Raw genomic sequence first — 12067 nt, forward strand, 5'->3', positions numbered from 1 at the left:
AAGCCTCCATTGTTCTCTGGATAAGTTGAGTGAGTATCCTTATCAAATCATCCCTCAAACTTACAAGCATACACCTTTTAACCAAAGCTGCTCTCATTCTTTGTTGGAGAATCTGTTATGTTTTACAGATGGCACAGAATACTGGAGAGAACAAAGATCCAAAAAATTAAACAAGAAAAGACAGCCAACTGCTCACCACAGGATGTGCCACCTTTGACACATTTACTGGGGTCCAGGAGAAACTGCAGAGGAAGCAGTAACATGAGCACTGCTCCCAGTGCTCACCTGACAACCACCAATAGGGAAATAGCAAAGAACACAGAGGGGAACTGAAACACATCATAATGAAAATACAGAGGCTACAGGAAAAGCAACACTAAAAACAATCTGCTAATGTACCCATGGCTCAAGAATTGTTGTGGAAGAGGGGCTGGGAAGATTGTAAGAGCCACAGGCTTGGTAGAAATACCCTGAGTTACAGAAACTAATGGAGGCCCTAATTACTTTACAATGAGCACCAAGGACCCTACTGAGGATGACACTCAAGGTATTGAAGACCCAGGATGAGGGGATACAAGACTATAACCTATGTAGATAAAAAATTTATATTTATATAAAAAAGTACTTGTGTTTTCATTCCTCTTTTTCCTTCATTATGCAATCTAATATTGACTGAGATAATACCAATAGTTAAATGCTATTAAATATATTATTATACTTATATTTAAGTTATGGGATACTAATGATCAAGCACTCCTTAAGGGACTTTGTCATGTATTCAGGGAGAAAGAAGAGTGTATTTCCTGTTGTACGTGGGATAAGTATATGAAGTTAGGCAGAATTATGACCTTATTATTATCTTAATTTGGAAATTAAGTATGACAGAAGGTGATGCTGCTTGTGTCAAGTTGACAAATGGTGGGCTTTGTGACAGTTAAATCTCTATTGTCAACTTGATTGGACCAGGAATCAAGTAAGAGACATACTTCTTGGGAAGGTCTGTTGAGGGCATTTCCAGGGGAATTACATGAAGGGTGAAGACCTCTCCAAAGAGCAGGCAGCCCCTCCAGAAGCAGTCTATATATAAAGAGGTTCCATAACAATGTAGTGACTTTCCTAGATTTCCTTGTGCTTTGCTGGTGAGTGAATCTACTCTATTGCTGCAATACTTTGTTGATACCAGAACCCGATTTCTGTGGCCTTCTAGAGTAGACTGAGGAATAAAAGCTCTCCAGGAACCTTCCAGGCCTTCAGCACCAGACTGAGGCTACTGAGGCATTCAGCCTCATTGACTGAACAGCTATGAGGTTCCCAAACTCTCCAGCCTGCAAACGCTATTTTTGGATTGTATCATGTAAGCCAATCTACTGTCTTCTATATAATATAAAAAAGACTACCCTGGAAGGAAAATAAAATATAACTATTTAAATAAAAGAGCTTGATCAGAAGTACCCCGCATGGGTGGCTGCTGCTCCTCCAAGAAGCCATAGGTTATTATAGGAAAATCTGAGTGTCAAGGGCGGGAGGCCTCTCAGCGAGTTGTTGGTCACGGAGACCCTTGAGGTCCCCTGTACAATACAGGCTCTTGACACTGCACTTGGTTGCTCACCAAAAGTAGGTGGTAAGACCTTATTGTTGAAGATACCACTTGCTTTGTTTGTAGGATTTTGAGAAATTAACCCAGAACTGAGCTGGATGCTTCCTCCTTGCTGACTAGTTTTCATAGTGCTAGAAAGTACTATACCAAGCTGCTCTGGAAGAAAACTCTTACCCAGACATAGACCATGCAGGTTATACAACTGACCAGACAGGCAGGAGTTGCCCACTGGTGCAATAGCGGCATGATTGCTATTGGGGTAATCACATTCTTTCTGATTACAATTGATGGTGCCTTCTGGGGAGACTCAAAACTCATCAAATGACTATTGAGGGCTCAGTGCTAAAAGAGGCATTGATATGAGTCTCCCTACCAAGACTTAGGGAAAATTGTCAGAGAGGAAATAAAGGGCATAGGAAACCAAGGATGGGGTGTAGTATTGTGGAATGCTGTCTTCTGGATAGGACATGACCATTGAATTCATGAGCTCACAGCAGCTATAGTTATGTACACAATATTTGACCCATCAACATGCTGTCATAGATGGTGGAAGAGGGCATGAGGTTCCCAATCCCCCCTCAGTTTCTGGGAGTTAAGGATTTCTGGAGGGTGAGGAAGATATTTTACTCAGTGTAGAAGAGGGGTGTAGCCATTGGTAAGTTTCATGTGTTCTGGTAAATAACCCTACACCCATGTTCATGCAGGTAACCCTAATTAAACTCAGTGGATCTCTCCCTCTCTCTTATGTATACATAAACACACATACATGACATATAGAAATAGAATTTTAACACACAAATTGAAAGAACATACTCTGGCTCCAAAAATATTGACACAAATAATCATTTTTACTGCGTGTTCTTAAAGGTACTGGATGATAATAGAAAAAGAAAAGCCTTTGGTTATTTAGGCTCAAAGAACTAGTGATTTTAAAGAGAAACAGGGTTGATCATTATCTTACATATCTTGATGCTGGGACAAAAATGCCCAATCAGAAGCAGCTTAGGGAATGAAGGATTTTATTTTGTCTTGTAATTCCAGGGAGTAGAATCCATCATGGCAGGGAAAGCAAGGCAGGAGCAGGGGGATGGCATCATGCTTACTGAATATTTTAATGCATGTATATAGTGTATTTTGATCATAATCACCCCTCATTAGTTTCTATTTTTCCTTTCCCTTCTCTCTGAAGTTCTTCCAAACTAGTGCCTCTTCTACTTTGATGTCTTGTATGTGTGTTTATGTATACATAAGAGAGAGGGAGAGATCCACTGAGCTTAATTAGGGTTACCTGCATGAACATGGGGTGGGAACACAGAACTGTTGTCCATTCATACTGGAAGTTTAAGAGCCAGGCATAGAAGAACATTCCTGTAGTCCCAGCACTCAAGAGGCTGAGGCTAGAGGAATAAGAGTTCATGGTCACCTAGGCTACATAGGGAAACCCTGTCTAAAAGAAAGAAAAGAAGAGAAGAGAGAAGACGAGAGGAGAGGAGAGGTGAGGAGGAGTTAGATCTAAGAAAAATGATGAGACCTAATAGCCATAATATAACAGGTATGTTCTATGCCTGGCTTTTAACTCCTCATTTCTGTTGGCTGGATGCTCTTATATTACATTGTTTAATCACAATTAGTTCAAGAAATATATTTCCCATACATTTCAATTTTTTTAAATAAATTATTTATTTATTTATTTGAGAGCGACAGACACAGAGAGAAAGACAGATAGAGGGAGGGAGAGAATGGGCGCGCCAGGGCTTCCAGCCTCTGCAAACAAACTCCAGACGCATGCGCCCCCTTGTGCATCTGGCTAACGTGGGACCTGGGGAACCGAGCCTCGAACCGGGGTCCTTAGGCTTCACAGGCAAGCGCTTAACCACTAAGCCATCTCTCCAGCCCACATTTCAATATTGATAGCTTATGTGGCATTATATCTCTGAGAACATGAGGGGATTTTTTGAGTGAGAAAGCAGTGAAAGTTGAAGTTAGGGTCAATTACTAGGCTCCTTAGTAAATGTTAAATAATTGTCACCAATAAAGTTATGTTGGTTTAAACTTCCAGTATGAATGGACAACAGTTCTGTGTTCCCACCATCTTGTTGACCTATTTTTCAGTTCCATTTGTAAAGCATTGTTTCATATGTACTATGAATATAATAATGCATGATTTTATATATTTACTTTATCTCTAAAGAGAGTTAACATGTTTTTACAAGTTTAGCTGATAATTTTCATTCTTCTTTTGTGAATTACTTACTTGAACTTCAACTGACTTGAACTTGAGTGCTTTTCTTTTTATTGTTTACTTGTTAAAACTTTCAATATAGTATATATGTATATATTGATTCTTTCAGTTATAAATACATCTCCTTAATTTTATATTTTTAGAAAACTATATTTATATAAACTTTTTTATGTAGTCAGATTTGTTAATTTTGCTCTTTTTTTTTTTTTTTTTGGTTTTTCGAGGTAGGGTCTCACTCTAGCCCAGGCTGACCTGGAATTCACTATGGAGTCTCAGGGTGGCCTTGAACTCACGGCTGGTGATCCTCCTACCTCTGCCTCCGAGTGCTGGGATTAAAGGTGCACACCACCACAACCGGCTAACTTTGCTCATTTTTAATGGATTCTGTGTTTTCTATAACTTTTTTTAAAGTCTTTACCTTAAGGCATACTGTCCCTACATTTCTTTCTAGTTGTTCTATAATTTCATTTATATATTACATATGTGTGTATATATGTGTGTGGAGGCCATAGGAAAACCTCAAGATGTTGGTCCTCACCATGTACCTTGTTTGAGGCAAGTTCTCTCTTGTTTGCCATTGTAAATACCAGGCTGGCTAGCTCACAGCTTTGTATGAACTCCATCTTTGTATCACTTTCTCATTTCTGAGACAAAAGACCAGATGAAAATTAGTTTGAGGGAGGAAGGGTTTATTCAGCTGACAGTTCTAGGTTGCAATCTCTCATGGCACGGAAGGCATGGTGGTGAGAGCTTGAGTGAGCTGGTCACATTCAGTCCACCATGAGGAGGCAGAGAGTAATGACTGCTGCTGCTCAGCCACCTCTCTGCTTTGAATGATGCCACTCACAGTTATGGTGGATATTCCTACTTCAGAGTAATTAAGAGAATCCATCACAGGCATGCATAGGGGATAACAATCTATATAATCCCTCACAGATGATTCTAGATCCTGTCAAGTTGACCATCAAAGGCTCCTATTGCAATAAGCATGTTGGGATTACAGATGCTTGTGCTACTTGTATCTGGCTTTATATGGATTCCATCAGGCTTGTTTAGCAAGCACTTTTAGCCACTGAAATCTCTCCCTGTCCCTCAATTATGTCGTTTTAAAAATATTTATTTGAGAGAGGGAAAGAAAAAAAGAGGGAGAGAGGGGGGGGGAGAGAGAGCGAGAGAGAGCGAGAGCGAGCGAGAGAGAGAGACATGCCAGGGCCTTTAGTGACTGCAGATGAACTCCAGATGCATGCACTACCTTGTGCATCTGGTTTATGTGGGATTTGAGGAATCAAACATGGGTCCTTAGACTTCACAGGCAAACACCGTAACCACTGAGCCATCTCTTCATCCCTAAAATTATGTTTTAAATCTGCTAAAATTTTATTTTTATGTTAAGTGAAATAGAAATATCATATGTGTACATATTTTTTTACAACATTAATAAGCTATTTTTCTTAGAAAAACAATCATATAATGTCTTTGGTTAAATGTCTTCCTATTGATTTAAAAGCTTCTTTTATAATAAATAATATAATTCTTTTTTTTATATGTTACAGATTTTTTGGTACATTTTCTTTTACATTAATCTATGCCTATTTTTTTTCCTGATATCATACTCTTCCTTTTTTCCTCAAAAGTAAAGAACAGGGAATATTTGTATGTTTGTCTTTTCCTTGTCACATATCTAAATGGGCCTAGAAGCACCCGATGGTGTGCAACAAATAGATATTTTAGTAACAATCTTTGCAAGTTACAGGCTCCCATTCTGACTCATATACTCTGGCCAATCTACATTAAAATCTTTTAGCTATTTTACATTAATACAGAACTTGCTCTTAAGTTCCCTTCTCTATTTTTTAAACTATATATCTTTACTGTTCTTCCACTTGCTTTCTAAGTGACCAGATGCTATGGCTTGGATGTGATTTTAGCATAACCCCCAGGGTTCATGTGCGGGAGCTTGGTGCCTAATGTGTTAATCTGAGAGGTGGTAAGATCTCTTGGGGAGTTATGTTAGTAAGCTTTAATCACTGTGATAAAATCCCCAAGGGAAGTCCACTTAGGGGTGCAGAGGTTTACTTTTGCTCATAGTTTTAGAGGTTTGAGACCATGTCTGATAGGCCCAGCTGCTTCTAGCCTTGGTGAGACAGCACAAGGTGCAGGCAGCATGTGGTAGAGGACAGTGCTCATCTCATGATGCCCCAGAAGAAAGAATGAGAGAGAAGGGCTGAGGTCCCAGTGTACTCATTAAGTGCATGCCCTTAATGACCTACTCCCTTCAAGTAGATTCCACCTTGTGGTGGCTTGATTCAGGCGTCCCCCATAAACTTAGGTGTTCTGAATGCTAGGTTCCCAGGTGATAGAGATTTGGGAATTAATGCCTCCTGGAGGGTGTGTATTGTTGGGGATGGGCTAATGGGTGTTATAGCCAGTTTCCCCTTGCCAGTGTTTGGCACACCCTCCTGTTTCTCTTGTCCACCTTATGTGGTCTAGGGGGTGATGCCCACCCTCTGCTCATGCCATCATTTCCCCCTGCCATTGTGGAGCTTCCCCTCAAGCCTGTAAGCCAAAATAAACCTCTTTTTCCCACAAGCTGCTCTGGGTTGGGTGATTACTGCAGGCAATGAGGACCTGTCTGCAACACACCGCATAAAGTTTCTACCACCTCCCAGTCATGCCACCAGCCAGGGGCAAAGCCTTCAACACATGAGCTTCGGGGGGCAGGGATGGTGCTCCAGGTCCAAATCATGGCCAAGGTTCTAAGATCATTGATGAGCTACTTCAGAAGTGATTAAAGTAGATCTTATGAGGCATCTCAGCTCTCATAAGACCAAGTTGGAGTCAGTCTCTGGCTTCCTGTTTTGCAGTGTAATTTCCTGCTCCTACACATGTTCCTACTATGAGGCTGTTAAGCCCTCACCAGAAGCCAAACCAATAATGCCGTCCAATACTAGAATTTCAGGCTCTAAAGCTATGAGCTTAAGAAAACCACTTTATGAAGTAAACCCTTCGGGTATTTTCTTATAGTAATAGAAAATGGACTAGTATGCCTTAATTTGTTAATCAATTTGTTAAGTTAAAATTATAGTGAGATTCTGACTGAAATTGTATTCATAAATTAATTTGGGGAAGAACAAAGAAACAGTATGTGTCCTTACATCCATGAATGCAAATTTTCATTTTAGATCTTTTGAAAATGCTTTTTAGTACATTTTCATAGTGCTTATAATTTTCTTCTTGAATCTATTTTTAGATGAGTTATAATTGCTGAGCATATTTTAAATGCAGTTTTGCTTTGCATTATGTTTTTTTTCCACTGTATTCTACAACTGATTTTTGCTTATGTAAAGACCAGCTATCACATTTAAAAATATTTATTCTTGCTACAGTGTGGATCTGCAATGTCCCTCAAAGGCCTATATAGTAAAGTCTTAGTCTAAACTTGGCACAACTGGGAGGTGGTAGTTACTTTAGGAGGTGAGGTTTATTGTGAGTTTTAGGTCACTGGAACATGTCCTCGAAGAGGATTTTTTTTCTCTCTTTTGTTCTTAACCATGAGGCACGTGGCTTTGCTCTTCCCAATGCTTTCATCTCGGTAGTTGCTACAAACTCAAATCAGTGGGGCCAAATTCTCATCAACTTATGCCTCAAAAACTGTGAGTCAAAACAAACCTTTTCTCTTCATAAATTTATTGTACCAGGTTATTTGCTTTAGTAACAGGAAGCTACCATGCCTTAGTAGGCAGGAGAGGAGAATCCATTCTTCTGGAGATCTTGAGGAAGGGAAAGTTGGAGAGACATAACTGTTGGAAGGTCACAAATGATTTTATGCTATTCTCTCATATTTGAGAGCTGGCACTGGACAAGGTGAACCAAATTCCAGAATGAATATTTACTTTATTTAAGCTTTGGATACCACTGAGTCAATATGTCGGCTTACTCGAGAACCTTCCAGAATCTCCAGGGATTAGTGAGATGTGCATCAAAATGTCACATCTCTCTTGGCTCAGCTATAGAGCATCCACTGCCCAGAGATTGGGAATCTGTAACTCACAAATGGAGTATCCCTGGTCCAGAGATGGCAGTGATAGTCCTTGTACAATGCACTCAACATGTGTTGCATGTGATGTTACCTCTCTTTTTATTAATTAATTAATTATGTGTGTGAGAGAGAAAATTTGCATGAGATGGCTCCCAGCCACTGCAGTTGAACTCCCGATGCGTGTGCCATCTTGTGTGCTTGTGCAACATTGTGTGCTCATGTCACCCCATGTATCTGGATTATGTGGGAACTGGAGAGTCAAACATGAGTCCTTAGGCTTTGCAGGCAAACTCCTTAACCACTAAGATATCTCTCTAGCTCACGATGTTACCTCTCTGGGTAATAGTCTTCAGTATATGTTGTAGGAAGTGAATTGAGAATTGAGATTAATTTTTTTTATGCCATTAACTACTTTCAGGAGTTCTGGGAGAGACAATTTGCTGATTATGTATCTTATGTTGCTAATTCCCCATGGACATTGGTGCTGACCTGGATGGGACAAAATGTAGAGGGTAAGTGAAGTCATGGGATCAATATCTTTCAAGCCTACACATATGCTTTATCTAGCTTTGACCTATATCCAATTCACAGAGTAACCGAAGCTTATGGAGAGTTTTTACAATTAATATGGAAAACATTTAACAAGTTGTATAATTTGATTTAATGGGATGTCTGATGAGTGACACACGGTTGTTTGTCAACTAAAAATGTCTTGAAGGACCTTTGAGCAAACCAAGGGAGACCTCTCTTGTGTCGAGTCTCACAAACAGCTGTGCCCTGCCCTGGGTACACATAATTGCAGGAACTGATTTGGGAGGGCTGGAAGTGTTGATGCTGTCATATTAATTTTCTCCATAAATCAACACATGGACTTGACAGCATTTTAAAGTCTTTATCATCTTCAATATCTCCTTTGTATTCTGGAGGAGACTTACCACAAGCAACTTACGTTCACTAAGTAAATATTTATTGACTATTGACAGGTACTATGATATAGATTCCAGGACCCATCTCCAAGAAGCATTGACTCTAATGGAGAATTCATACTAAATCTCAATTTAGTGTAATTAAGATAGTTAGAGAACTAGACATTGATGTAGTGTTGCCTCAAAAATTCACTCATTCATTTATTCAACAAAGACTAAGCTTAGTGTAGCTTCTTATATAAATAATTAGGACATCGTGGCTACTTTAGGGAGCTTAGTCTTAGAGTAATAAACAAGTGCATAAATATATTATAAATAAAAGCTATATTAATCTGTAGGGAAGTGTGATGGGGCAGGTCAGAGGAGGAAGAGGACATCTCATGTGGCAGAGCCAGAGAAGACTTCATAGACAAAGTGATATTTATGGTAAGTGTTGGAAGATGGACAAATGAAGAGCTTTCAAGCTGGTAGAAATGGTGTGATGAAAGGCCCTGAGGTGGAGGAGATATGATGGATAATCTTCGTGATCAACTTGGCTAAATTTAGAACTGTCTAGGAGACAGACCTATGAGAATATCTGGGGATCTCCAGAGAGGTTCAAGTGAGTTGGGAAGATCCACCCTGAATGTAAGTGACACTATGACATGGGCTGGGGCTGCACAGTAAACAAAAAGGAGAAAGTGACTGGAGCACCAGCATCCATCTTTCTCTGTTTCCTGACTGACTTCAGACACAATGTGGCCAGCTGTTTCATGTTCCTACTGATGTGCCTTCCCTCTCATGATGGACTGCACCTTCTAACCATGAGCCAAAGCATGGCCTTCCATCTTTCAGTTGCTTTTGTTAGGTGTTTTGCCAAAGCAATGAGAAAAATAAGTGACACAGAGGGTGAGGCTTATAGTTAAGATCAGAAAACAGGTCTGGAGAGATGGATCAGCAGTTAAGGCACTTGCTTGCAAAAGCTAACCACCTGGGTTCGATTCCCCAGTACCCATGTAAGCCAGATGCACAAAGTGGTGCATATGTCTGAAGTTTGTTTACAGTGACTAGAGGCCCTGATAAGCCCATATTCTTTGTATTTCTCTCTCTATCTCTCTGCTTGCAGATATTTTTTTCAAAGATCAGGAAATAGTGTGGCATGGACTCCATATTATGGGATATGGTTGTGGTGGGAGTGAGGACCAGAGAATTAGTCTTGAGTCTTGAATGATCAGCCTAAGAGCCTATCATTGCTCCAAACTTTATTCACGGACACATTCTAGGTTTCCTCTTTCTTAGTTTTTCTCTTTAGAAATGCCAACACTAATTGTTCAAACACAAAAGAAAAAAATTCATCGACTCAGGCTTGAAAATGTCATGTACATGCAATAATACATTTTATAATTAAGCTTGATTGCCTATGTATGAATATTTTAAAAACACTTTTATTTATTTGTGACAGAGAGAGAAAGAAAGAGGCAGAGAGAGTGAGTGAGTGAGTGAGTGTATGGGTATGTCATGGCCTCTTGTGTCTGGCTTTGCATGGGTACTGGGAAATTGAACTGGGTTAACAAGCTTTGGAAGCAAGTGCCTTTAACCACTGAAACATCTCCCCAGCCCCCTATTTTGAATTTTCAGATTATGTTTTAAACTTTTTTATTGACAATTTTCATACATGTACATAATGTATTTTGATTATAATCCCTTCCCACTATTTTCTTTTGTCCTCTTCTCCATTTCCTCATCTCCTTTCCACTGAACCCCTTCTTCTTTCCAACTAGTCCCTCTTCTATTTTAATGTCTCTATTTTTCTTTTTGCCTTCCTCCATTATCCATGATGACATTTTGTTGGGTTCAATATAGGCAGGTTTTGTGCAGATAATAGTAGTCACTATGGGTCATAAATGCAATGGCCACTTCATATCTAGACAGCAATGTTTCAAAATGCTCTTCCTCATCATTTGACTCTTACATTCTTTCCCCTTCTTTTTGATAGTATCCCTGAGCCTTGAGGGGCATTAGGGATGTCTCATTTAGTGCTAAGCACTTAACAGTCACTTAATATCAGCATTTTTCAGAGTTTTGAGTCTTCACAGTAGTTACCACCATCTGTAAAAGATTTTTCTGACCCAAGGTTAAAGCTGCACTAATCTATGGGCATAGACATAAATACTTAGAAGGTGTGTCTGTGTGTATGCGCAGGTTTATGTGTATGCACATGTGTGTGGAAGCCAAAGGACTACCTTGGGTGTCAATCTTAAGCATGCTATCCATTTATTTTTTATTTTTAATGATGGGGTCTCTTATTGACTTGGAGCTCATTAATTAGGTTAGACTAGCTGGCTTGTGAGCCCCAGGGGTCTTCTTGTTTCTGTCTTTCTAGCATTGGAATTAAGGCATGGACTACCTCACCTGGCATTCTTACATGGAGGCTGGGAATTAAACTTAGGTCATCATGCTTGTGATACAAGCACATTACCAAGTTAACTCTATCCTCCGGTCCCTCAGATAGTTTTTTTTTTTAAATTTTTTATTTATTTATTTGAGAGCGACAGACACAGAGAGAAAGACAGATAGAGGGAGAGAGAGAGAGAATGGGCGCGCCAGGGCTTCCAGCCTCTGCAAATGAACTCCAAACGCGTGCGCCCCCTTGTGCATCTGGCTAACATAGGACCTGGGGAACCGAGCCTCGAACCGGGGTCCTTAGGCTTCACAGGCAAGCACTTAACCGCTAAGCCATCTCTCCAGCCCCCTCAGATAGTTTTTGATCACAAAAATAGGAGGGCAGAAGTTACTGATGGGAACTGGATAGATATATCTGTTTATTTCTTGTTTCTGGTGACAAGGTATAATTTCTGGTGGCCAGAAATAATTTATGGAAGGAAAAGAGCTTAATTTACCCTACAGTACCAGAGGGTGGTCTATCATGATGGAGAAAGTGTGGCAAAAGCAGGAAGCCAGAGTTACATTGTCACATCAGTAGGGAGAAAGTAGGGGGCAAGAATAGCAACCAGGACTTGATTATAAAACCTTATGAACTGACCCTCAGGACCATACTTCTTTCAGCAAGGCTCCATCTCCCAAAGGTTCCACAACCTTCCAGAACAGCTCTACTAGCTGAAGATTAAGTATTCACACACACGGGTCTACCAGGGTATGCACATTCAAACCACCACAATAGAGTTATGCCATATGCCCAAAGGAGATTTCTGTTGCTCCTGGAGATTGGAAGTTTCTAAGAGGAAGACCAGCTGTTTGTGCCAGAAGAATTTTCCAATGAAATC

Source organism: Jaculus jaculus, chromosome 1 (genome assembly GCF_020740685.1).
Source record: "Jaculus jaculus isolate mJacJac1 chromosome 1, mJacJac1.mat.Y.cur, whole genome shotgun sequence".
Taxonomy (NCBI): Eukaryota; Metazoa; Chordata; class Mammalia; order Rodentia; family Dipodidae; genus Jaculus; species Jaculus jaculus.